Below are 22,688 nucleotides of genomic sequence, written 5' to 3' on the forward strand. Positions count from 1 at the left end.
CCGCCTCCTCCGCGGAGCGGCCCGACACCTCCTCCCGGCCGCGGGAAGGGAAAGGATAGGATAGGATAGGATGCGATGCGGAGCCGAGCCCCGCCGGCAACGGCGGGCAGGGCTGCAGCAGCCCCTTTTGTGCCGCCCTCCCCGTCTGTCTCCTCCCCCGGCGCGCCCGCCCCCCCCCACCCCCCCGGGCCGCCGCCGCCGCGGGCCGCCGCCGCCCGCCCCCCCGGGGCACGGCCCCGCCGCCTCCCGCTTCCCCGCACAAAGGAGCGCCTTGTAGGGGGGGCCCGGCTGGCGGGCGGGGGGGGCGGCGGTCCGTGGCAAGGCCGAGGGTCCTTTATTGAGCGGGCTGCGGTAGCGAGCGCCGGGCCAGGAGGTGCTCCCCGAGGATGCTGCGGGGTCGAGGCAGAGCCGCGGTTCCGCCTCGCAGCCCTACGGCAGAGCCGGCCCCCTCCGCCGGCATGGCAGCATCCCTCCCCGTGCTCCGGAGGGCGAGGGAGGGCAGGGGCATTCGTGGTTTGGCGGGAGGGAGGCAAGGCGAGGTGGAGATGTGCGAGCTGCCTTGCCCGGCGACATCCAGGAAGTTTTGCTGCGGTGCCAGAAATAGAACCTGCATCTGCTGACTCTCGGTCCTGCACCTCAGTCGCAAAAGCTGCCTTTTCTTCATTCAACTTTTCCCTGCCTTCTTCCTCATCAGGCCCATCGTTGGAAAGGAAAACAAAGCCAAGCCAAACCAAAACAACCCTCCCGGCTGAACGGCACCGCTACAAACATGCCGAAATGCAAGCGTGGGACCTTGCGGCCGAGAGCTAATGGGAGGAGGTCAAAAGGAAACAGAACCAGAGTACACCCTTCCTCGTGATTTGATGGGAATTTCGAAAAACAGCACGTTAAAAACAAAGCATCGGAGCAAATACGCCTCCAACCTGCCCATTATCAGATGGGTGAGCTGGGCTGCTTGCTGGGGAGGAACGACACTGTTAAACTGCCACTGCCCGTTCTCCTGAGCAGTGCTTGCAGCAACCCAGTGGAGATGCACAAGAGTCTGCCCTACGGACTGACCGTCTGCCTCTTTTCCTCATCTTAGCTAGTTGGCACCAGAGAGGGCTTCCTTGGGAAAGGACCATCCTAATTTTAAGGCCAAGATGCAGACTGTGTCAGAGCTCAGGCAAAGACATAGTATAAGTGAAGGGGGATTTTCCCCACTGCAAACTCAGCTAGCAGGATGACTAAAGGTAGTCAGAGGTCAGCTGGATTCAGAAGTGCCTCAGGAGCATTGCAGAGGTACTGAGGGAAAGGAATGAGGACAGAGGGGGACGACAATGATATACCAAGTGAAGTTCTCATTGTATGAGGGTGGTCATTTTGTGGCAGAACGCAATACCGCATCAGTACAAGTCCTTGAGGACACCGAAAGGCTCCATCTCAATGACAGCAGTAGCGTATCAGTGGGAGGACAACAACATCCCCATCTCTGTGGGTTCGGGATGAAGTTGCTCACCTGCAGGATGCTCTCCAGGACAGCCAGAAGTCCCTACCAGAAAACTGAGCTTGGAGGGAGTCCTCAGCTTCTATATCTCCAGGGGGAATTTGGTAGCCGTGATTCACAGAATCACAGAATCACACACAGAATGGTTTGGGTTGGAAGGGACCTCAAAGGTCATCTAGTTCCAAACCCCCTGCCTTGGGCAGGGACACCTTCCACTAGACTAGGTTGCTCAGAGCCTCGTCCCACCTGGCCTTCAACACTTCCAGGGATGGGGCATCCACAACTCCTCTGGGCAACCTGTTCCACTGCCTCACCACCCTCATTGTAAAAACTTTCTTCCTTAGATCTCATCTAAATCTCCCCTCTTTCAGTTTAAAGCCATTGCCCCTTGTCCTGTCACCATATAACCTTGTCAAAAGTCCCTCTCCAGCTTTTCTGTAGATCCCCTTTAGGTACTGGAAGGCTGCTATAAGATCACCCCAGCGCCTTCTCTTCTCCAGACTGAACAACTCCAACTCTCAGTCTGTCTCCATAGCAGTGGTGCTTCAGCCCTCGTATCATCGTCATGGCCTCCTCTGGACTCACTCAAACAGCTCCATGTCTGTCTTGTGTTGGGGACTCCAGAACTCAATTTTGGTCCTAGACAGTGTTCTAACTCAGATCATGGTTCTAGATCACTTGCTTGTTCTAGAGCAGGTTCACGATCGGGTTCTAGATTGCTTGTTGGTTCTAGGTCACTTCTTGTTTCTAGGTTGGGGTTCAGTTTGGTTCCTGATTGTTATGTAAGTAGTTTGGGATTCAATTTGCTTACTGGTTCCTGATTGTTACGTACTCAATTTCATGTTCAGGAAGATGGTCTTGAAGCTCACTTGTTGAGTCAAGACAGTTGTTTTGTTTTGGATTGCAGTCTAGCTTACTACTTGATTCCAGAGCATGTTCTAGCTCACTTTTTGGTTCTAGAGCAAGTTCTAGCTCACTTGTTGGTTCTAGAGCGGGTTCCAGGACAGCAGTTAATTCTAGAGGAGAGGGTGGGTTTTTCTTTCCTTTTTTTCTTCTTTTGAGAGGAAGGCTCATAGAATGGTGATCCTATCATCCTCCCATAACTCTCCTAAGTTTGTGGCCATTCTTTTCTCTGGAGACAAAATTGGAAACTGATTATCACACCAGTGATATGGAAACAGGAAATCAATTTTTATGTATTTGTTTTAGATTCAAAGTCCCAAGGAGCTGAGTCAAGGGGAACTCGCTCAGCCCAGACCTGTCCCACAACCGTGTCCTACGACATTCAATGTGCATAGAGTTCATGACTGCTTTTTTTTTTTGTGAGAAGGCTGGCAAGTGACAGCATTAGCCTTGCTTGTATGGGTGATTTCAGCTCTAGGAGTATAAATCCTATTAGGGATGGGCAGCAATCACAGGTCCGTTTCCCTCAGCCAGCAAACACCCATCGCAGAAGGGGTGGTTGGTCCTAATGGGAAGAAAACATTACTATTTTGGACCTCCTTTGCTCGCAAAACATTATCCCCTTGCTTCAGGTAGTATCCCCAGAGCATTTTGAATACAGCCAACACTTTTCCATGTTAATGTGATAAACCAAAAGGCTTACGGGCTCAGCCTTTAGTTGAGATTGCAAATGTTTGGGAACGTCAGACCACAAATCTAGAGGCAGAATAACATCTCTGCTCATGGAGAGGCAGCTGCAATACCACAGCTCCCCTGTCCTGTGACAAACAGTGTTTGCCACACTGACTATTCCTAACTGGAGAGACAGGTTCTCACAGCCTCCCTGGAGGTGTTTGCCCCTCTATTACACCTTGCAAAGATTTTGGGGGGGATTTGAGCTTCGCCTTTGAATCTTTGTGTGAGGAAAGACAGGATTTTGCTTTTCTTCCTCAGGCTAACCCCGGAGCACAATGATGCAGAAGGCTGTTGTTCCAGCATGTGCTAGTACGTTACCAGATGCAGTAGCATACTGGTACCTCCTTCCCCCCAGCGCAGCCCTATCTGTACCTCCTCGTGAGTGGGACCTTGTTTCCACACCTGTGTCGTTCTGGGTTGTTGTGCCCCAGACAGCAGAAGTCTTTTTTTTGTCTTTTTTTTTTTTAAGGTATTATATGCTTTGATGGCACCAGACTGAGGCTGTAGGCTTAGCTGTAGTATCCAAGCACCTCATGATTTCTAATTTACTTAGCCATCATACCTTTGCCAAAAGGTAAAAATCCCAGACCTTTGGCTCTGTTTTACGTGAAAGGAACAGAGGATTAGAAAAATTATGTGATTTGCTGGAGGCGAAACAGAGAGGCTGTAATAGGGGAGAAATTCCACTGTGGATCTCAAATTAGCACCCTAACCATTGCTATCTGTGCAGTGTTTTCCCTCTGCTTTGCCTGCTTCAGCCTGAGACATGCTGGACAAGCTCCCTTGGGATAAGGAGTCATTTTTAGCCCAATTTCTTACAGAAATGAAGCTCTTGCAATCTTGTTGTCTATCTGCCTGTCTATCAGCCGCCCACAATATGGTTTGAATCTACCGGCCAATTTCAACCGAATTCAGCAGCAAGGAAGGGATCTTGCAGCAAAGCAACTTGAATGAGCTCCATGATGAGCAGAAATAGGAGAGGGAAGAGAGGGAGAAAGCAGAGCCTGCCCCTGCATGCCAGCGGGCGGCAGGGCGGCCGGACACCGCTCCTGGCATGGTATGTGATGCTCCCTGCCCTTCTCCAGGGTGAACGAGAAGGATTGAGCTCAGGGCATGATGCGTGGGGCTGGTGAGGCCAGGAAGGAGCTGAGCGGACTGCCAGAATGTCCTGGGCGTGCAGTGACCCCAGGCACAAACGTGGCAGAGACCGTTCATCCTGCCGCTGGCAAAGCAACTTCTGCTCTCTGTGCTCCCTAACCGCCGCTGGCTGCTCCTCCGGGAAAGTGGCCGATTAACATATTGCAATGAGTTAACCTTAAATGGTCTAAAAATTCAAACCTCTGCATGCAAATGAATTCTGATGGGAGAAGCGAGATAAAACACCACCCAGCCACAACTGAGCCCTCGCCCTTGACTCAGCTCGAGACACTGAGACCCTAACCGAGACGCTTCTGTGTTTGCGACCAAAGGCAAGGTGGACTCCTTGGTGATGTGCTCGTCCCCTTGACAATTTGCACCTCTCCACCCCATGCTATTGCCTTGCCAGCTGCAAGGATTTGGAGCAAAACATTGTCCTGTGTGGGTTTTTTAGGGTTTTTTAGCTTTTTCAGAATCTGTGACGTGGTCCTATTTCCTTCCTCTTGAGCAGTGCCAAAAGCATGTGGCATAGGCAAAAGCCTCCGGGCAGGGTGTTAGGCGTGTGCTGGGCTTCACCAACCTCAGTGGAGCCGGTAGCTCTGACCTGCCAGCCAAAGGCAGAGAGTGGAAAGAGGCCTCTCCATCACTTCTGGGTGAACCCGGTTCACATCTGAGGGGCCATGCCTAAGGGTTTGCTGCTACAGAAAGAGGTACCTCTGCCAGTCCCTTTCCTAAGAGGGATTATAAACACTTCCTGCACAGTCGCTATTCCACTTTTTTTTTCCACCATGTGGCTATTGCTGATAAGTGATTCTCGGGTTCCCTGTGTGCGAGTCCTTTGACATTTGGTTAACTCCTTCACACTGAGTTACAGAGCCAAGTTAATGGTCACAGAGCCAAACTTTCACTCTCGCCCTTTCGTCAGAAGATCACCAAAAGGTCACCTCTTTTCCCTGCTTTGGGATTACAGTCCTTTTAACGCCATTTCGAGCTAGACTCTGCAAACAAAGTCCTCCTTTGAGCCAACCAGTCCTGAAACCCGATGCCCTTGTTCATTTTGCATTGCTGGTGACAGGGAGGAAAACAACAAAGTGACATTTCTATCGTCGGTCACAAGGCAAACGGCAGAAAGCAATGATATTTATCTCCTCCTTGAGTGCTCTGAGGCCTCAGATCTGAAAGAAATTACAGTCACTGGCAATCACCATTTCTAGCAATCAGGCTGTAGTTGAGCAAGTGGGAAGATGAACAAGTGCTGTTACAAACACTCAGGGGCTAACCCTAATAGCGGGATCCACCCAGAAAAGATGCCTTATGTGCAGCAGAAACAAACAATTGCCTTTAAATTTGCACTGGTGTTAAGTAACGTAAGACTTTGCCAGATAAAGACTGTTTGCTCTCACTTAGGGGTTTCTGCCAGCCCTGCTCCTTGGATCATTTGCTGAGATGCATTTGGCTTTTTTCAGTTTGTGATCTTAAAGGCGAAGCGATCGAGTTTCATCCTCATCTCCTACTACAGAACAATTCTGGGCAGCATGAAAAATCTGATATTTCTGCAGCTGGGAAGGCAAAGGAGGGCAGCAGCTGTGGCACAGTTGCCCTAGGCGGTGGACATGGAGGTGAGGGTATCTGCTGCCACCAGTGTCCTGCCTGGCCCAGGTCACGCCACTTGTACCTGTTAACGCCATGCCTCTCCAGCCTGCAAACCCTTTAGCATGGGGCTATATTTTGCTGTGTGGTTTTAGACCACTTGATGTATCAGAGCTTCCATCACTTCCTCTAAGAACAACTGAAATATAAATAATAGCAAGTCAGTGGTATCTTGTCGGAAGAAGGGTGAAGGAGAAAGTTGAGCAAAATTTGGCCTGGCAGCAACAGAGTATCTTTCTACAGAAATTTCGTAGAATCATAGAATGGTTTGGGTTGGAAAGGACTTTAAAGGTCATCTAGTTCCAACCTCCCGGCTACAGGTAGGGACACCTTCCACTAGACCAGGTTGCTTAAAGCCTCATCCAACCTGGCCTTGAACACATCCAAGAATGGGGCATCCACAACTTTGATAAAAAAACCCACCATGCAGTCAAGAAAAAGCCCATGCAGAAGTGGCTTCAGAGGCCTTTCTGCAGCAAGGCAGAAGAGGTCTCAACAGCAATCGCATATAAGCAGTGGAGGGCACTGAGAGTCCTGGTGTCACGAGGTGCTCTTATTCTGAATCACCTGTTCTGAGTGTGACAGCAAACTCTGTCTTGTGGAAGAAATGCTGCCTGGCTGGGAGCTTTTCTGGTGTCTTCCCCTCAGGAGCAGCGGCAAACAGAAAAGGAAAACGTCACCTGCCTTCATTTCTCTCACTCTTGTCACTGCTTGAGCCCAGGTTAGCCTTCACCCTCCAGATTGCAGAGGGGTCAGTACCTGCCAGCTCTCCCAGTGATGGACACACAAGACAACAAGTCATTGCCATTTGGCCTTGGAAACCAATAAACCAGAGGATTTTTTTTTTTTCAGTGTACAGAATTAGCCAAAACAAAGATAAAAGAGAAGTCAAAAAGAATGCGTGACTGTGAGTGATGTGATGACAGGGAGTGGAAGGACTCTGGAAAGATGCTGGATGCAGAGATTTGGGTGCAGCAGCCCTCCTTTGGGGTGCACAGAGCTGTTGAAGCAGGTGTCCTCCTGGGAGGAGGCAGTTTGCTCCTTCCTTCCTTCCCAGGGCTGAGTTTTGCTCTTCACACTTAAGGGTGTTAATTTGGTCTTGTAAACATAATTATCACAACATAAGGGAAAAAAAAAGCCTGGAGAAATGTGAACCACGCTTCCCTCTCCTCCTCACACACAGTACTCCTCAGCTATCACCTGTCACCCCTCTCCAGACCCCAATTCACACTGTTGCAGACACCTACACTGTATTTCTCCCCACTTAACCAGGCTCAGGTCAAATCGACCCACCTCGCCTCTTCTCTGAGCCTGCTGCCTCCCCGTCTCATGTGCCCCTTGTATCTCACCTTGCTGCAGTCTTGGCCTGCTGGGAGCTCCTGAGGGAGGGCTGAGAAGTGCCAAGGGGAAAGCAGGGGCAGCATGGTGAGGCAAAGGGGTCTTTCTCATTTGCTACTTCGATGTGATTTCCAAATCCCCTAAAATGGAGCTGTGCCTACACATCAGAGAAGGAAGCCCTGGTCCTACAGGGATGCTGAGGCAGAAGACAAGACCAGTGCGTGCTCTCCTCAGCCTTGCTGACCTTGATCCTCACCCCAGGGCCTCTTCCAGGTCTAAGTTTCAGCATCTTCATGTCATATTACTCATGGGATGCGAGATCTCCAGGCACATCATTCCCCCTCTCCAACAGTGTCCAGGCAATAACCACAGTCAAACAAGGATGTGTTGAGAAACATCTTTCAAAGATCCATTCAGCACAGCATCAGCCATGTGCTTGTACTGAGATGTGGCTTACAGTCACTTTACCAGCATGGGAGAGGAGGCAAGTGGAATGCTGGCGTGTTTTGTCTGGTGGCCACAGTCCAGAGGGGTTTTATTTTGTTGTTTTTATTCACTCCAGATGAATGTTCACCTCCATCAGCTTCTGGAGGTGAACCACTGCTGCTGATGATGGCCATGTCCAGCACCCACAGAGGAAGAAAAGCGCCAGTGCTGCAGCACAGCAGTGCCATACGGGTCTGAGCCCCAGGGCTTGCACCCGGGGCCGATCTCAGTGTTTAACGCAGGTCGGTAGCTTCTGGAGTTGAAGGATGAAACCCGGGGAAGTGCAAGAAGGTGCCGTCAGACTGGACATGGCCAAATCCCAGAAGCCACGTCCTCCCTGTTACATGAAACCCGAGTCGTAGCGAAACCCTCGCGCGTACCCGCAGCAGGGCCGTTTAGCCCCAAAGCCACGCAGGGAGCGGCATCCGCTCAGCCCGCAGTCACAGCAGTGCGGTGAGTCACTAGAGCAGCAAGCGGGTGAGAAAGCGGTGAAGGGATGGATGGCACGGAGCACGAGCAACCACAGGAAGCACGCCGTGGCTATGGTGAAGCAGCGCTTCACTCTTTTGTGCATGCTGTGGGGGCTTAAAGTGCTCGCCGGCAGCACAGACAGCTGGAGAGATTTGCCTTAGGGCACCCAGGAGGAAATCCCAGGTGTTTCTGTGGGACTTGGGGCCCACCAGGACCAGGTGGGCTCACTTCAGCCTGTGTATTTTCTCTGGCTGCCTGTTGCATGGGGATCGCCCTGATGCCTCCGAATTGTGACTTTTCCTCCCACAAACTCAAAGGTGGGGGAGCCACATTAAACCACAGCCATCCCCACCCACTTGCAAAATTGCTCCTGGGATGGCATTTTCTGGAGTTTGCTTTGAAATATTCCCCATGGTGTGGTTCCCACCACAGCCTCCCTGAAACCACGTCCTTTCCTCGGTGGTCTCAGGTGAGGTGCCAGTCCAGCTATCCCTTCAGCTTTCCCTTGCCCTCCCATCTTAGCCCTTGATGCTGACTTGAGGCTCCCTCTATTCAGCATCCTTTTCAAACATCTTTTCGTGTCTCATCAGGATCATATCTATGGAAAAGCCACAAGCTGGACTTCAGCCCACCCAGCCACGCAGAGAAATGGCGAGTGGATTAGGGGAGGGGTAGGGCCAGGAGCACCGTAGCCCCCGTGAGCACAGCCCCATGCAAGGCGAGGCTGGTGTGCATCACAGCCGATTTTCCCTGGCAGCACAGCAGGCACTGCCGCCCCTGCTCTGCCTCATTCAGCCTCCGACACCGGCAAAGCTGAACAAGTTAAAATGCTGCTGAGTGAATGCGCTTCCACTGGGGCTAGATTGATTTCTGTGGCCCCTGTGACTGATACACGCATGTCCAGCCAGGGGACTGTAAAGAAAACAGGCTTGAAACCAATTTCCTTGCAACCAGCGCCAGGTGCATGCGTTGATAAGGCCTTCGATAAGATTGTGGACAGGAGTTATCGATGTCGGACAGGGCTGTCTCTAAGGTATGGCTCCCTCACTGCTGGCAGGGGGGAGCTGGAGGCAGGTACCAGCAAGTGCTTACAGCACCCGAAAAACACCTCTTTCAAGTAGCGAGCAGCCAGGGCAGCCCCGTGCCCCACGGCTGGGCTGGGGCAGCGGTCAGCCCAAGGAGGGAGACTTCAGCCTGTCTCACACCATGCTGGTGAGCTGCTTGCCTCATCCCTGCTCGCACCTGGACTCACTCATGGCTCCTCAAGCCCAAGAGAAGATGGGAACGTGGAGCAAAGGGACATCCTGGAAGAACGGCTGCCTGTCCCTTCAAAGGGGACCCCAAGGAGAGGCCTATCGTCTAGTGTGTAGCAATGACAACTACAACACGTGCACAATTTGCTCTCCCCTCTCGTGCCTGTCCTGTCAGCCCCTCATCTTATTTTGTTGCTCTTTTCTGAAGTACTCATGAGACACAGAGGCTTATCAAAGCATCCCAGAGAGAGACCCTGCAGCCTCTTATTTGGCAAAATTTGGCTGCATTGGCTTAACCATGATGCTCACCCTGGCTGCCATGACTGAACCACATGGCTGGGGCATGAACCAGATCAGCTCTCCCAGGCTCCTTAATTTAACTAAAACTGTTCAGCTCTGCTCGAGGTGACAACTCACTGCGGGGTTAATGTGGTTACGCTGCAGCGAGCCCCTCGCTCTGCCCAACCAGTGTGCTCTTACAGAGACCCGTGGTCCACGCCTGCGCCAGGGCTCCGCATCCCCCTCCATCTCACTGGGGAGCTGCGAGTGGGCACGGAGCCCTCAATGGAGATTTACTCATCTCCCAAGCCCAGACAGATTCCTGATAGCCCAGAAATACAATTAGAAAAACATCCTGAAAGCAAAATGAGACCTGGAAAGGAAATGACATCTAAAGGTCTGATTGCATCTGAGCTGCCTGCAGCTGAGCGGGGTTAGAAGGTAACTGAGCCTGACTAGCTGTCACCACCAGCCTCCCCGCCAGCAGACTCGGCCTCCTCCTGGGCACCTTCCAAATTATTGGTTCAGCCTCTCCATAACCCATTTTGCTCAGGTTAACTGTGCCCGTTTCATCAGCCAGACGTCACTCGCCCAGCTCGCCTTGCCTGTGCTGGTGCAGGCAGGGCTTTGCGTGGAGTGGGTGGCCAGGAGCAACGCTGTCCGGGCCAGGGTAGAGGGATGAGGTAGTGGCTTTTTGTCAGGGCGCAGCTGCCAACGGATCAAGTCCTGCGGGTCAGTTAGAGTTGCAAAGGAGGCTTCGCTAGGTACGTGCACTCCAAAGTGCTACACAGGGCTCGCTCCGTCTTGCCCCCCCCGAGATGTGGTGCCAGAATTCGACGGTGTGACTTGGAGGCACCTCCATGGGAGCAACACTTAAGAGGATGCTGCATGTTATCCCTGTGGTTATTTCCCATGGGAGGGATACCTGGTCAGGAGATGCCTGGTTCCCAGCCGGCTCCCCGGTGGGAATGAACTGGAGGTCAGGACAGCAGAAAGTGCTCTGCACAACCGCCGGCCCTCCGTGTGCGACATGCACCGGCAGCACCAGGATGCTGCAGGGCCAGGAGTACATCCAGGCACTTACATCCAGGCACTTTCCGAGCCCGAGGTCTTGTTACCAAAAAGCTCCCAAGTTTGCGGAGGGCTGCATGCTGCCGTTGGTGGTGTTCCTGCCTTCCTCAGAGAAGGGCTTTGAGGTTCAAGGAGAGCAAGGCCCGTACACGGGGAGTGGGACTGGTGTCCTGACCAGGTGTCAGAGCAGAAGAGGGGGATGATACAGTCTCTGGATGCAGCACCATGTAACTTTAGCTCCAGGCCGTTCCTATTTCATAGGATCATAGAATGGTTTGGGTTGGAAGGGACCTTAAAGATCATCTAGTTCCAACCCCCCTGCCATGGGCAGAGAAATCCTCCACTACACCAGGTTGCCCAAAGCCTCATCCAACCTGGCCTTGAACAGTTCCAGGGATGGGGCAGTCACAACTCCTCTGCGAAACCTGTTCCAGTGTTTCACCACCCTCAATGTAAAAAATTTCTTCCTTATATCTGATCGAAATCTCCCCTCTTTCAGTTTAAAGCCATCACCCCTTGTCCTATCACTACACGCCCTTGTAAAAAGTCCCTCTCCAGCTTTCCTGTAGGTCCCCTTTAGGTACTGGAAAGCTGCTATAAGATCACCCCAGAGCCTTCTCTTCTCCAGGCTGAACAGCCCCAACTCTCTCAGCCTGTCTTCATAGCAGAGGTGCTCCAGCCCTTGGAGCATTTGTCTTTGCTTCTTGCATGTTGTGAATAGATATTAGCTCAAGCTCAATGGGCTCCATGCAGGTCTTGGAACCAGATGATTCAAGCTGGGATTTGTTCCATATCTCGGGTTTCAAATGTTTCCTTTAGCTGCATTTTAATCGTGGGGCTTTCTTTTTTCATTTGGTGAGATGTCCTACCCAGGTGCTGTTCCTTTGCAGCTGTAAATATCTCAAATAAATCCCATTCCTGGATTATGTGAGGGTGAAGGGGACGTGCCCTACAAAAACAGGTTAGGTTTTTATCATACCTCTTCATCTGGAAAGCCATTGCAAGTGTGTCCACTGAAAATGTCCGGCACTAGTCTGGAAAACAACATACAATGTCAGCAGAGCCCCAGAAAAAGGAGCGTAATGTGGTTAAACAAAGCCTGGATTTGGTTTAGCTCACCTTTGTTTCCACCTTGAACCAACGAACCTCTCCTCTGAATGTAGCTGAGCTCAGGGCCTGCTGGGGACAGGAAACAAAATTCTCCTTGCTTTCCTAGCTGCCTGTTTTTTTTGTGGGTCAGTCCTGACAAGCTGCAGTAACCCATGGGCTGTTTTATATATCCTGAGCTGTAAGAGGCCGGGAAGAGGCTGGCGGCCAAAAATGAGGTGGTCTGGTCCTATGTGGACCTGTCAAACCTCATGCAATTAATTAGTATTTCCTGCTGCTTCCTGCCCCGACAGCCATTTGTCCCCATCAGCTGCAGCGGTTATGTTTGGGTCACGGAGCAGGAGAGAGCCTGGTGGGTACCTCCAGGGGGGTGTCCTGTATTTGGAGGACCCACTCCTCCAATCCAACACCTTTTCCATCTGCAGGTTGGTGCTGGGAGCCCTCCTGCCCAGCGAGGGATCTTGCGCCTTGGAGACAAGGACGCTCAGGAGAGCCATTGACTCCTTCCCTCAGCTGTTGTCCTGTGCTAGGGATTAAAACTGCTCCATCCCTGCTTGCCACAGGGTGGAAAAAGCAGTTATCCAAGTTTCATGCATCTCCTGTAGAGAGACAGCAGCATGTTTGGGCTGCCAGCCCCCACTCCGCATCCCAGCATGAGGTCTACATCCCACCCCGGAGCCTGCTGATGACTTGTCCAGGCACATACAGGTGTTACTGGCACTGTAAGACCTTTAGGAGGGACTGGTTTGACAGGTCACTCCTGCCTTTTGCTCACTCCCCCTCCCAAATTTATTCAGGGCAACTTGCCGTGGGCTGCCCCATCTCCCGGGTGCCCCAGAGCCAAGTTTCCCTGGTACGTTTACGCACCGTCGGCTGAGGGCCAAGCCACTTGCCAAATCATTGTTCTTGCTGCTGGGCTGTTTTAACACCATCCAACGTGATATCAGAAGTGTCACAGCCGGGGAGAGAGAAGGATGGTCTCATCCCCACAGGTCGTCCCAGAGCCATCCATGCAATGGCACGCAGCTTGGGAAATCATGGCTGGAGTAGAGGGAGATACATTTCTGGGGTGCTGGGGGTTACGCATCTCCCTGCTTTGCCTACCCTCGCTGCTGTGCCTGCCACATGGAAGAAAACCCTTCCGAAGAAGGTGCTGAGTGAGGAGAGCTCTGCATCCCCCATGCTCTCGGTGCCCTTGTCAGCCCACTGGATCCCAGCTGATGGATAGCTGCAGGCAGCAAATTTGAGCAGCGTCTCGATACCAATTTCAATAAATAAATGAGTCTGAATGTTTTGCCTTGCAGAATGGCATCTCATTCAGCCGTTCAAGCATCAAATACCTCCAGGATTCTTTGGGTCTCAATTTTACTGAACTATTTCCCTTTCGAGTGCTCTTTTATTTTTCTTTTTGCTTATTTAAACCTGTTTTTCCTGTAGTGAACAATCCTTGCAGGTGAAAGGAGGCAGGTTTTAGATGTTGGCAGAGCATGCCTCTAGATTTAAGAGGGATCAGTGGACTCTATTTAAAAAGATCTTCCTCGGGCCCTGCTTCCCCAGTTGTGGTTGGTGGGGATGCAGAGGGACGTTCCCATGGTTCAGTTTTAGTTTCGGTTCCCCCATGCTGCTGGATCCCTCGCGTGAAGCCCGTTGCTCACAGCCAAGGCTGAGCAGATGTGCTGGTGCCCAGGGGAAGCGCTCGCCCACCCAGGGCCAAGCAGCAGCTGCGGGAGCTACTGCCGGCCAGGGCTGCACCCCCCTCCCCAGCCCCTTAGATGGGTCGCAAGGACTAGAGGGTGGGAGGAACATGCACGTGTCCAAATGCCACAGATGCCTTAAGGACAGAACGAGCTCAGGCCTGTTGAAGTTGCCTTTATCGTCAGTGGGATGGGGGAAAGTGCCAAGGTGGGGAGGAAGGCGAGCAGATGACTTCCCCCCAGAAGCCCCCCAGCTCTGCCCCTTTTTGCTTTTCTGGGAGCTTCAGACCACAAGGGTTGCAAAGAACTACCTGGAGAAGATACCCAAGGCACCTCAGAGGCTGGAAGAGCAGAACGCAAATGGAAAGGAGCTGGTATTATTTTCTCTTTATTTTAAGCCAAACACAAGAATATTAAGGGATCTGATTCATGGTGTTTGAACACCTGGGAGTGATACACAACAGAGCCTTCTCAGAGGCACGAGATTTTCCTTGCATATAATCTAAAACAAATGTCTTCCTAGCCAATCTCTAATCAAGGCCTTATGGATCAGTGAATAAATATAGGAGCTTAGTTAAATTAGCAAGATTCATGTTGGTGGTGGCAGTTTTATGATTACCTCATTCCACCCACATACACCCTTACGGAGATCATCCTCTCCTGCCCTCAGGTATCTATTTAATGCAGTGGCCAGGTACGGTGTTTTGCAGGCATTTGGGAATAAGCAATGATGTTTTGGGGCAGGGGACACACACACGCAGGCTCAGGCTCCTGCAAAATAGCTGAGAGCAGTTTTCTCAGCACAGTTTCTCTTTGCTGGCGCTTGCATCCTTGTGCTTTTGCACCAGGCTTTCACATGCGGCAGTGCCACCCTTGTAAGCCCGCAGCGGCTTTTTGCACCGGTGTAGGAGGAGCGTGGCAAGCAGAGGGTTTGCGCCGGCGGCCTTTCTCCCTCTCTCTAGCAGCAGTCACCATGGTCAAAATTTTGCACATCAGCCAGACCATAAATAAATGGTTTGGCCTCATGTTTTAGACACATTTAGTAAACGTAGTGCAAACTCTTTGGCTCTTCTATCTTCCCGCCAGCACCCTACGAGCCCCGGCTGCCTTCCCTGTGCTGTGGATTAATGGAGAATTGACTCTATCCCCGCTGCTGATCCTCCCCAGGAGCGGCAGGTCAGTTCCGTGGGAGGATACGCTCCCCACGGGGCCGATCTCCCTGGGTCTTTCTCGTTTCCAGCCAGCCCACGCTCTCAGTGCAGCTAGAGCAAGGGGGAGCGAAAGCGTCTCTCTGACGTGCCTCGGTTAGCGAACGATGGCGCTTCCTCCCTCCTGGGAACGCCACTGCTGCTGGAGTGATAAACTAGAGGTATTTGGGGATTCCAGAGGACAGCTGGGGAGGTGGAGATGAGCGAGGTGTTGCTCTGTGTCTCTGCGAACAGCCACAGCCACTGCATGGGAGCTGAGAAGTTCAGGAGTGCGGGGAGCCCTGTCCTTGGCTTTGCAGGAACAGGGATGCCATCAATGGGGTGGTCTGCATGTCTTCCCTCAGGTCTCAGCTGTCAGAAGGGGACTGAATCCATTTTATAGTCCTTGACCTCCTAAGTCCGTGCTAGCGCACCGCAGCCCCACCACATTGCTAGCTGCTGGGCAAGCACTGGCTCTCGAAACCATTCGATGGCAAGAAGCTCTGGGCAGCTTGGCCACTGCCGTGAGCAGTCATGAGCAGGGCAAGCAGTCCAGACAGTCACTCGGGCCCTCCTCTGCTCTCTGTGCCCATGTTATCCCTCTCTACCCTCCTCTCTTCAATGCTTTCCTACCCTTGGGGTAGCAAAATCTAGTTTTTCCCACATCACTGCCCTGCCATCACCTGCACTGTCTCCTCTCCAGTTTCCCCACTCCTCAGAGGTGTGTATCTTGCTCTGCCTCTTCCCATGAGCGGTCCCTGCAAGGTACCAGCTTGGCAAGGCTAAGTGGAGTTTGCTGCATCTTGCTCGTGTTTCCCAGGTCTCCTTGCACCTCCCCAGCCTGCCATCCACAGTACAGCTCCCACGGTGGGAATGGCTCCAAAATCGAGTGCCGCAGGCAGCTTGGCTGCACGTGAGTCCGTTTGCCGAGCCCAGCTGAGGAACTGATCTGGCTGAAAAAATCCCTTTTTTTTTTTTAATTTCTTTTTCCCTTGGGTTATTTTTTAATCCAGCTCAGCTCCTTGACCTGGTTTCCTCTAGTTCCTCTGAAAGAGCTGAAAGGCAGCCCAGGGGCAAGCAGAAGGACAAGGATGCTGCAAAGTTCAGCCCACCTACAATAAAGCTGCAATGTCAGCGGTCCGAGGCAAGCTCAAATACCAAACTCCGGAGCCATTTCCTTCCCTTCCTCCCCACAGACCAGGAGTGGCACCTTCCCACAGAAGAGCTGGTTCCTGGGGAGCATGGCCGCTGTTCCTGGCTAGCAGGAGCTGGCTTGGAGCGATGATTCCTTTCCCTCCACCACTGCAGCCCTTTGAAATGTGTTCACATACCAGATGGGGATAAAAAGTCAAAATTTTGTTGGTAGTTGGCCAGGGAATCGTTCCTATTTAAAAACACTTCCACGACTTGGTTTTTTTGGATCATGCTAGCAGAAATAAACAGAAGGACTCGAATGGGTACAGAGCAATTGGCGGACCAGGCTACTCGGACAGCCCAGCTCTGTAGGGCTTTCTTACCGGAGGCTGTCTGACGTGGCGTGTCCCACCAAACCCTTTTGGTTTTGATGGCCGTTATATGTTCCTAATGTTTCAGTGGGTTGCCCCCACCAAGCCCACATGGCACAGCCTGCTTTTGTGGTACCTCCCAGCCAGGTCCCTACCTCTGATGATCCACTTAATGTCGTTCAGTGAATGCACCTTCTAATAAAGCCATTGCGACCCCAGTGTTGCTGCCTGGGGCAGTTTCCGCAGCGACACCACTGCAGCTCGTGCCTCTCGGAGCTATTTTCCAGCATGGACGCTTCACCAGCCCCGGACAAGTAGGGAGCCTGGAGCAGCTCCCTTTGCCATCCTCCTTTGAACTCATTAGTGAAGATACCAAGACTTGACTAGATATTTAGTTCTCTGGCACTTCCTTAGGCCTCCATGCCCTAAATAGCACTCAGCAGTCATTTATCCTCACAGTCCGGGTCCTCCAGGCAGCATGCTTTCGCATGACTGTATTTATAGCCATGCCAATTTTCTTTTTTTTTTTTTTAAATATAGAAATACTTATATTCTCTACTGAAATTTCCTATCGAAGCTGCCACACTCCTGTGGTTCAGTAAACATCAGCCACCTCTCAAACGAAGTTTGTCACAACATATTCTTCTCTCATCTCTTGATCTCTTCTAGCTGTGGCTTCCCTTCTTCTGGAAACTACCCTTGTTTCTCTGCTATGGGCAGGAAGTTGACTTTCCCAGTGGATGTCCTGCTTGGACCTCACATCTCTCCCCTGTCCCACGTCTTGGTCTGTGTCACAGGGTAGTAGCCTCCTTGTGAGCCACAAAACCAGCACATGTCCAGTCGTGGGGTGTGGGAGAGGCTGTGGCAAAAGGCTCAGGGGGAGTCCTGGCAGCCATGTCCCTCCTTCTGCCCACAGCGGGTTTGGCAAACAGCCTGCGGAGCCATCCCTGTCTCCAGGAATCGCAGCCCTGCTCCAATGCCCTGGTTCGAGAAGTTGGTCTAATTAGAGAAGACTGAAACGCTTCTCCTGCTTGGAGAGCTGCGGGTCCCCAGCCTACTTAAAGCTCCGCATAAGACCATTAGCACGACAGCGCGTCTCCCCAGAACCACGCATTTGCTCGCGCGCTTGGCAGGCGGCCGACCAGATGTAGCCAGGCTGTCTGGAGGTGCCAAGCATAACAATTAACAGCCGCTTTACGGTGGGATTGGCAATGGCAGCTGCAAATTGCAGGCACATTCAGCCGCCCACCTTGCTTCCAGGAGCAGCACAGTCCCCTTGCACCCCTCCAAGGGACACTGCGAGGGTCAAAGAGATGACAGTGAGGGTCCCTTGGTGCCAAACAGCTGCAGGACCTCAGTGACTTACTGAAAATGAAGTCCTATGGTGAAGGGCACCAGCTGATGCGCATCTCAGCTAAATCATTGAATATTGTACCTTTTTTCTGTCAAGGTGCTGTGTCTATTTGTTTTTTTTCATGCTGACTCAAGCTGCAATTCTGCAAACATGGAGTAACTTTACCCAGGTGAACAGCTCTGCGGAGTTCAGGAGCGATGCTGCCACATTCCTCGCTTGCAGCGACAGGCAGGAGCTGCTTTATTAGGTCTTAATTACTTCCTTGCTATTCCAAATTCTTAAATTTGCCACTAAAGGCAGATAGAAATAAAAATGTTGCACTTTTGCAGCTCAGATATTTGCAGCCATGAATAATACACTCACACACTCATTTACTAATGGATACACTTCTCCTCTAATTTCTTTCCCCCTCCAGACATTTGCAAAAGCTCTTTTCATTCCCATCACACCTTTAGCAAGCAGTAAGCCATTCTGTGTTTTGTTGCTCTTATCTCTTCTCTGAAAGCTTTTATTGACTGCATGTTGGTTTTGTCTCCTCACCTTTTCCATTTCCCATCTAGCCTTTTTTTTTTGCTGTTATTGTTTCAAGGCTTTAGATCTCTGAGAAGTCCCTTGTGGAGTTATTTTGGACATTTCTCACTGTAGCAGCTGAAAACTCCTGGAAGAGCTAACGTCAGGAGCAGTAACGAAAAGCAGAGTTGGCTTCAGAATATGTTGGGATTACGGAGGGGGAGTTTGGGAAATTATTGAACTACCTGGGTGAAGATTTTATATCCAAAAGCTACTTTGCCTTAGTCCCTGACTCTCATTTACATTTAAGAGCTGTAAGTGTTTTAGGGACGAGCTCTGGAGCTGCTTCTCTGCATCTGCTTCTCTGCATATTTCCTGCTTCAAACATCTTTGCTTTTCATACTGCACATAGGTGCAGGTAAAAAGTGCCGTGGATCGCAAGCGGGCCAGCTGGGGCCAGCCTCCATGCCCAACTGATGAGCTTGTTCAGAGGTAGGTTTTCGTTTCTGCCCTCACGCCCACACCACAGCGGGCACCCACAGCAAATCTTTAGCCAAGACTAAACTGGGTGACCCGGCCGGTTGCTCTGCTTTGCCTAAAACTTTCCTAACACGGGTGGTTGAGGGCGCGAACCTCGCACAGGGTTTGCACAGCGGGTCTGGGGTAGAGATTTGGTTGGGGCAAAGCACCGGGGCTCTCCCCCTCCCCCTCGCTCGTACGGTCCCTGTCTGCGCGACAGCGATGTGAAATCATGCTCTTCCTGCCCAGCTGCCTCGGAGGTGGTGGATGCACCGGGGTTTTTTGGCCATTTTGCTGAGCAGGTCTGCAGCCAGGTCAGGGCTCGAGCGGCTCAGGCACTGACGAGGGCAGGAGGAGCCCACAGCACCCAGGCAGATGAGAGCGGCTACCTGTTTTGCTTTGGCTGCAGTTGCCGTTGGCTGGAGCAAGGGACTTTCCGAATCGCTGATGCATATAACCACTAACAGCTTGGCTTTGATCCCTGCACTTTGAAAGGAGTCCTGAATTTTCCAAAGCAACCAACTCTCGTCAGAGGAAGCCACGTTTACCCGATTTTGCTTCGGTTGGGAGCTCTGTGCTGCATGTTCAGAAATGCCCAACTACCTCCAGGAACCTCAGTTTTGGACGACTGGGCTTGTAGTTGCTTAAGCAAACCAGAGCAGCTTCCCAAGATGTTTTGGTAGCTGCTGGCCACCTTAGTGCCATAGTAACCAGAAGAACTTTGTGCAGAAGCGTTTCTGTAGCTCCTGAATGGAGAGGCGTAGGGTTGGCCACCCTCTCAGAACCCTGTGGCTCTGCCAGCCTTGCCTTTACTTGCTACCAGTCCTTTGGACACCAAAGCAGGTCTTTTGCTGAAGACCTTGGTCTGCAGAAAGGGGCTGGTGTTGCTCCCTGCTGTCGCCTGGTTTTTGTAAGGCAGAGAAAAGCTCTTTGCCCAGCTCAGGCAAAACCCGCAGGAGAAACACAGAGTTTCCAGGTCATGCTGTTCTCGACAGATGAGGCAAAAAGAGAAAACAGGCTAGGAGGCTCTCGAAACACCTAGCAGAGAGAGGGCCAGGCCCGAGTATCGCACAGCCCAGAAGATGGAGTCCTCTCTCACACGCCTTGGAAACACCTCGTCCGACCTGCCTCCTGCTGTGGCCCGGTCCCTTCTCACATCGAGCCCAAGGTTAAACTGCTGCTCGTTTGGGGAAAGCGGAGAGGGGAAGATTCACCTCTAAGCAAGAAGCCGTAACACTGCAACTGTCCTACCCACCCTGGCTCTCGAGAGCATTCCCAAGCTTTTTCTTTCCATGCTCCGCTGGAGTCTAATCCTGCATGCAGAAAATTCCTCATGCTTTTTGCTCTTATTCCTCCAGGGCATCCGTTTTCTCTTCCATTCTGTCTGGCTGTTCAACAGCCTGAACTCAGTTACTCTAATCCCTCCATCTTCAGTGATGTTCTCAGCTCCACATAATAAATATTAACAGCTTACATGTATCTTGGAGTTCTTATGCAAGGACTCCAAATAGCTTTATGGTTCATATGCACATGGGGCTCACTGTATTCGCCAGCAAAATACAGCCACCGATGAGACGGCAGTTGTTTAGCAACCTACAGCGAAAACACACAATAGTTAAGACGGGAAGTGAAGATAAATATCGTATCCGTTTGAAACTCCAGGAGGGGATTGGAGTTGGCAGAATGTAAGTACTCATGCTGAATTTTAGCCAGAATACTCTGAATAGCATTCCTACACTTACAGAAAGAGCTATAGGATTTTAAAATACCTAACCCATCCCTGGCGGTTTATTTACAACTCGCGTTAATGGCACCGATGCTTTAGGATGCCAGCGATGCTCTTAACTGGAGAAAGGCGAGTCACTTGAGTAATGAACTATACAGGATTACTCTAAAGCCCTTCCTCAGAATTTCTAGGGAAGGAAAAACCAGACTATTACATATAAGCAACTATCTATGAGCTATCAAATTAAAAAATATTTATGTATTTTAGGCAGCTTCACCTTTCAGATGTGACTATCTCTGCCTTGCGAAAACAGGAGGCCGATTGTGGCTTTTTTTTCAGTGGTGCCACAAATCCTGCTATCTCCTAACACTCTCAAAACCTTAACAAACTTAAAAAAAAACAACAGAGAGAGGAATGCGTTCCTTCCTCTTCAGAGCATGGAAGCTGAGGGAGCAGAGACTCTGGTCGAGGATGCTACATTTCCCTTGCATGGTCCAGGGAGCATTGGTGGCACGGACTGGCACTTGCTCACCACGTGCCGCTTCCCTATTGGAAAGTCCAGGTGAGTTGAAAGCAATCGCGCGCAAAGTAACAGGTGAATGGGAACAAACCAGCCCACGTTAGCTTCAGCTGATGCCTCGGCTGCTGAAGAAAAGCCAAGCTTTGCGTGACTTGCCCACAGACCGTGTACCGGAGCTGAGCGCTAACTGCTGGCCGTGACCCTGCCTGGCTATGCTTCTGCTATTTAAAGATTTCGTTATAAATGGGTGTGCTGCTCAGCTAATGAGGAGCTTAAAATAAAAAAGTCCCCAGTGATCCTTCAGCAGCAGAGAGGATCTTAGTTTTAGTTGGAATCAAAAGGCCCCCTGTGACTGCAGATCCCCGTATCCCAAGGCAGCCCAAGAGTTTCCAGGTCTCCCTCTGATGGCTTTATTTCCACCTCAGGCTGGGGTGCACATGATCCTGCCAAGCGTTTTTTGGAAACCACCCTTTCCCAGTGCTGCAGAGCCCCTCCCTGCTTGTCCTGGGACCACTAGATGTATGAGGAGGGGGCAACAGAAGGCGCAGATAGCTGCCAACAAGGGTGTCTCACCAACACCCACCAAGCCCCCTCCATCAGCACTGGGTGCTCCCCACTGGGCTGCTGAAAAGGTTTCTGAGGGGAGAAGTAAGGAGAGACAGAAAATTAGGGATGGGAGGGACAATGGACCATCTCCTGTCTCCCACTCAGGCACCTCCACCTGGTGAGGTGATAATGGTGGTTTGAGGAGCAGCAAGAGTGCAAGCTGAGAGAAGGAGACAGCTCAGGACAGAGGCACTGCTTTGACTCCAGAGCAACACAAGCCCCAGCTCCATAAAGAAACCAGCCCCAACATGGCCTCCTCTTTTGATCAGCTCTTTCTGGAGGTCCTCAGAGGCAGTGAGGAGTCTACAAAGCCCTTTCCAGTCTTTGCTGGGTTTTCCCCATGACCCTGGTGTGCAACAAGATGCATATGGCTTCAGTCCTCCTCCCCAAGAGCATCATCTTTGCATCATCTTTGGCCCTGCCACATCCTCAGTATGCCACTTCAGCTTGGCTGCCCGCTCACCTGGCTGCCTGCCTGTGAGCGCTGGGACCAGGACCTTTTCCCAGCCTGTCTCACCAGTCACAGCCTGAGCACCTCTAATGACCTTCAGCCAGCACCTGCGGCTCAGGGACATGCAGAGGGTCCCTGCTGCTCCTGATCCAGGTACAGGGCTTCTCATTTCTACCCTTGTCTCGCAGGGGGATAGCTCTTGAAAAATTAGATTAGATGCCTTTATGGCAGACTTATTCTGCATATTCAGATCTTCATTTGCCAGCTCTTCTCCAGCAGTCTTGTGCCATAGCTGCACTGTTTTTCTGCCTAGCACTGTTTCTACTGGTTTTGAATTTCACTACACTGCAAAAAGGCCCCTGCTCTTGTTTCTCCAGATCGCTCTGGTTCTGTCCTTTTCCTTCCACTCTTCATTTTAAAGGGGCAGGGGAGAGGAAGTTTTTCCACTGCTGTTACAGCCTGCATCCTCCCATCACTCCATTGACTAAGGTCAATATCAAATACTGACGTCTGCTCACGAGTCTCCTTCCCCTGTACACAACATTCAATCTGTTTCTTTGACCTGGACTCCTAAGCTATGGCTTACACAACATGTACGGAAAACTTATTTTCCTCACCTTTTTTCTAGTGTCTGTACAGACACAGTTTAGTGCGATCCACCCGCTCCTACCCACTTTATTTTTTTGTACTCCATAAACTG

The sequence above is a fragment of the Tauraco erythrolophus genome, chromosome 4 (assembly GCF_009769465.1).
Source record: "Tauraco erythrolophus isolate bTauEry1 chromosome 4, bTauEry1.pri, whole genome shotgun sequence".
NCBI classification, from domain to species: domain Eukaryota; kingdom Metazoa; phylum Chordata; class Aves; order Musophagiformes; family Musophagidae; genus Tauraco; species Tauraco erythrolophus.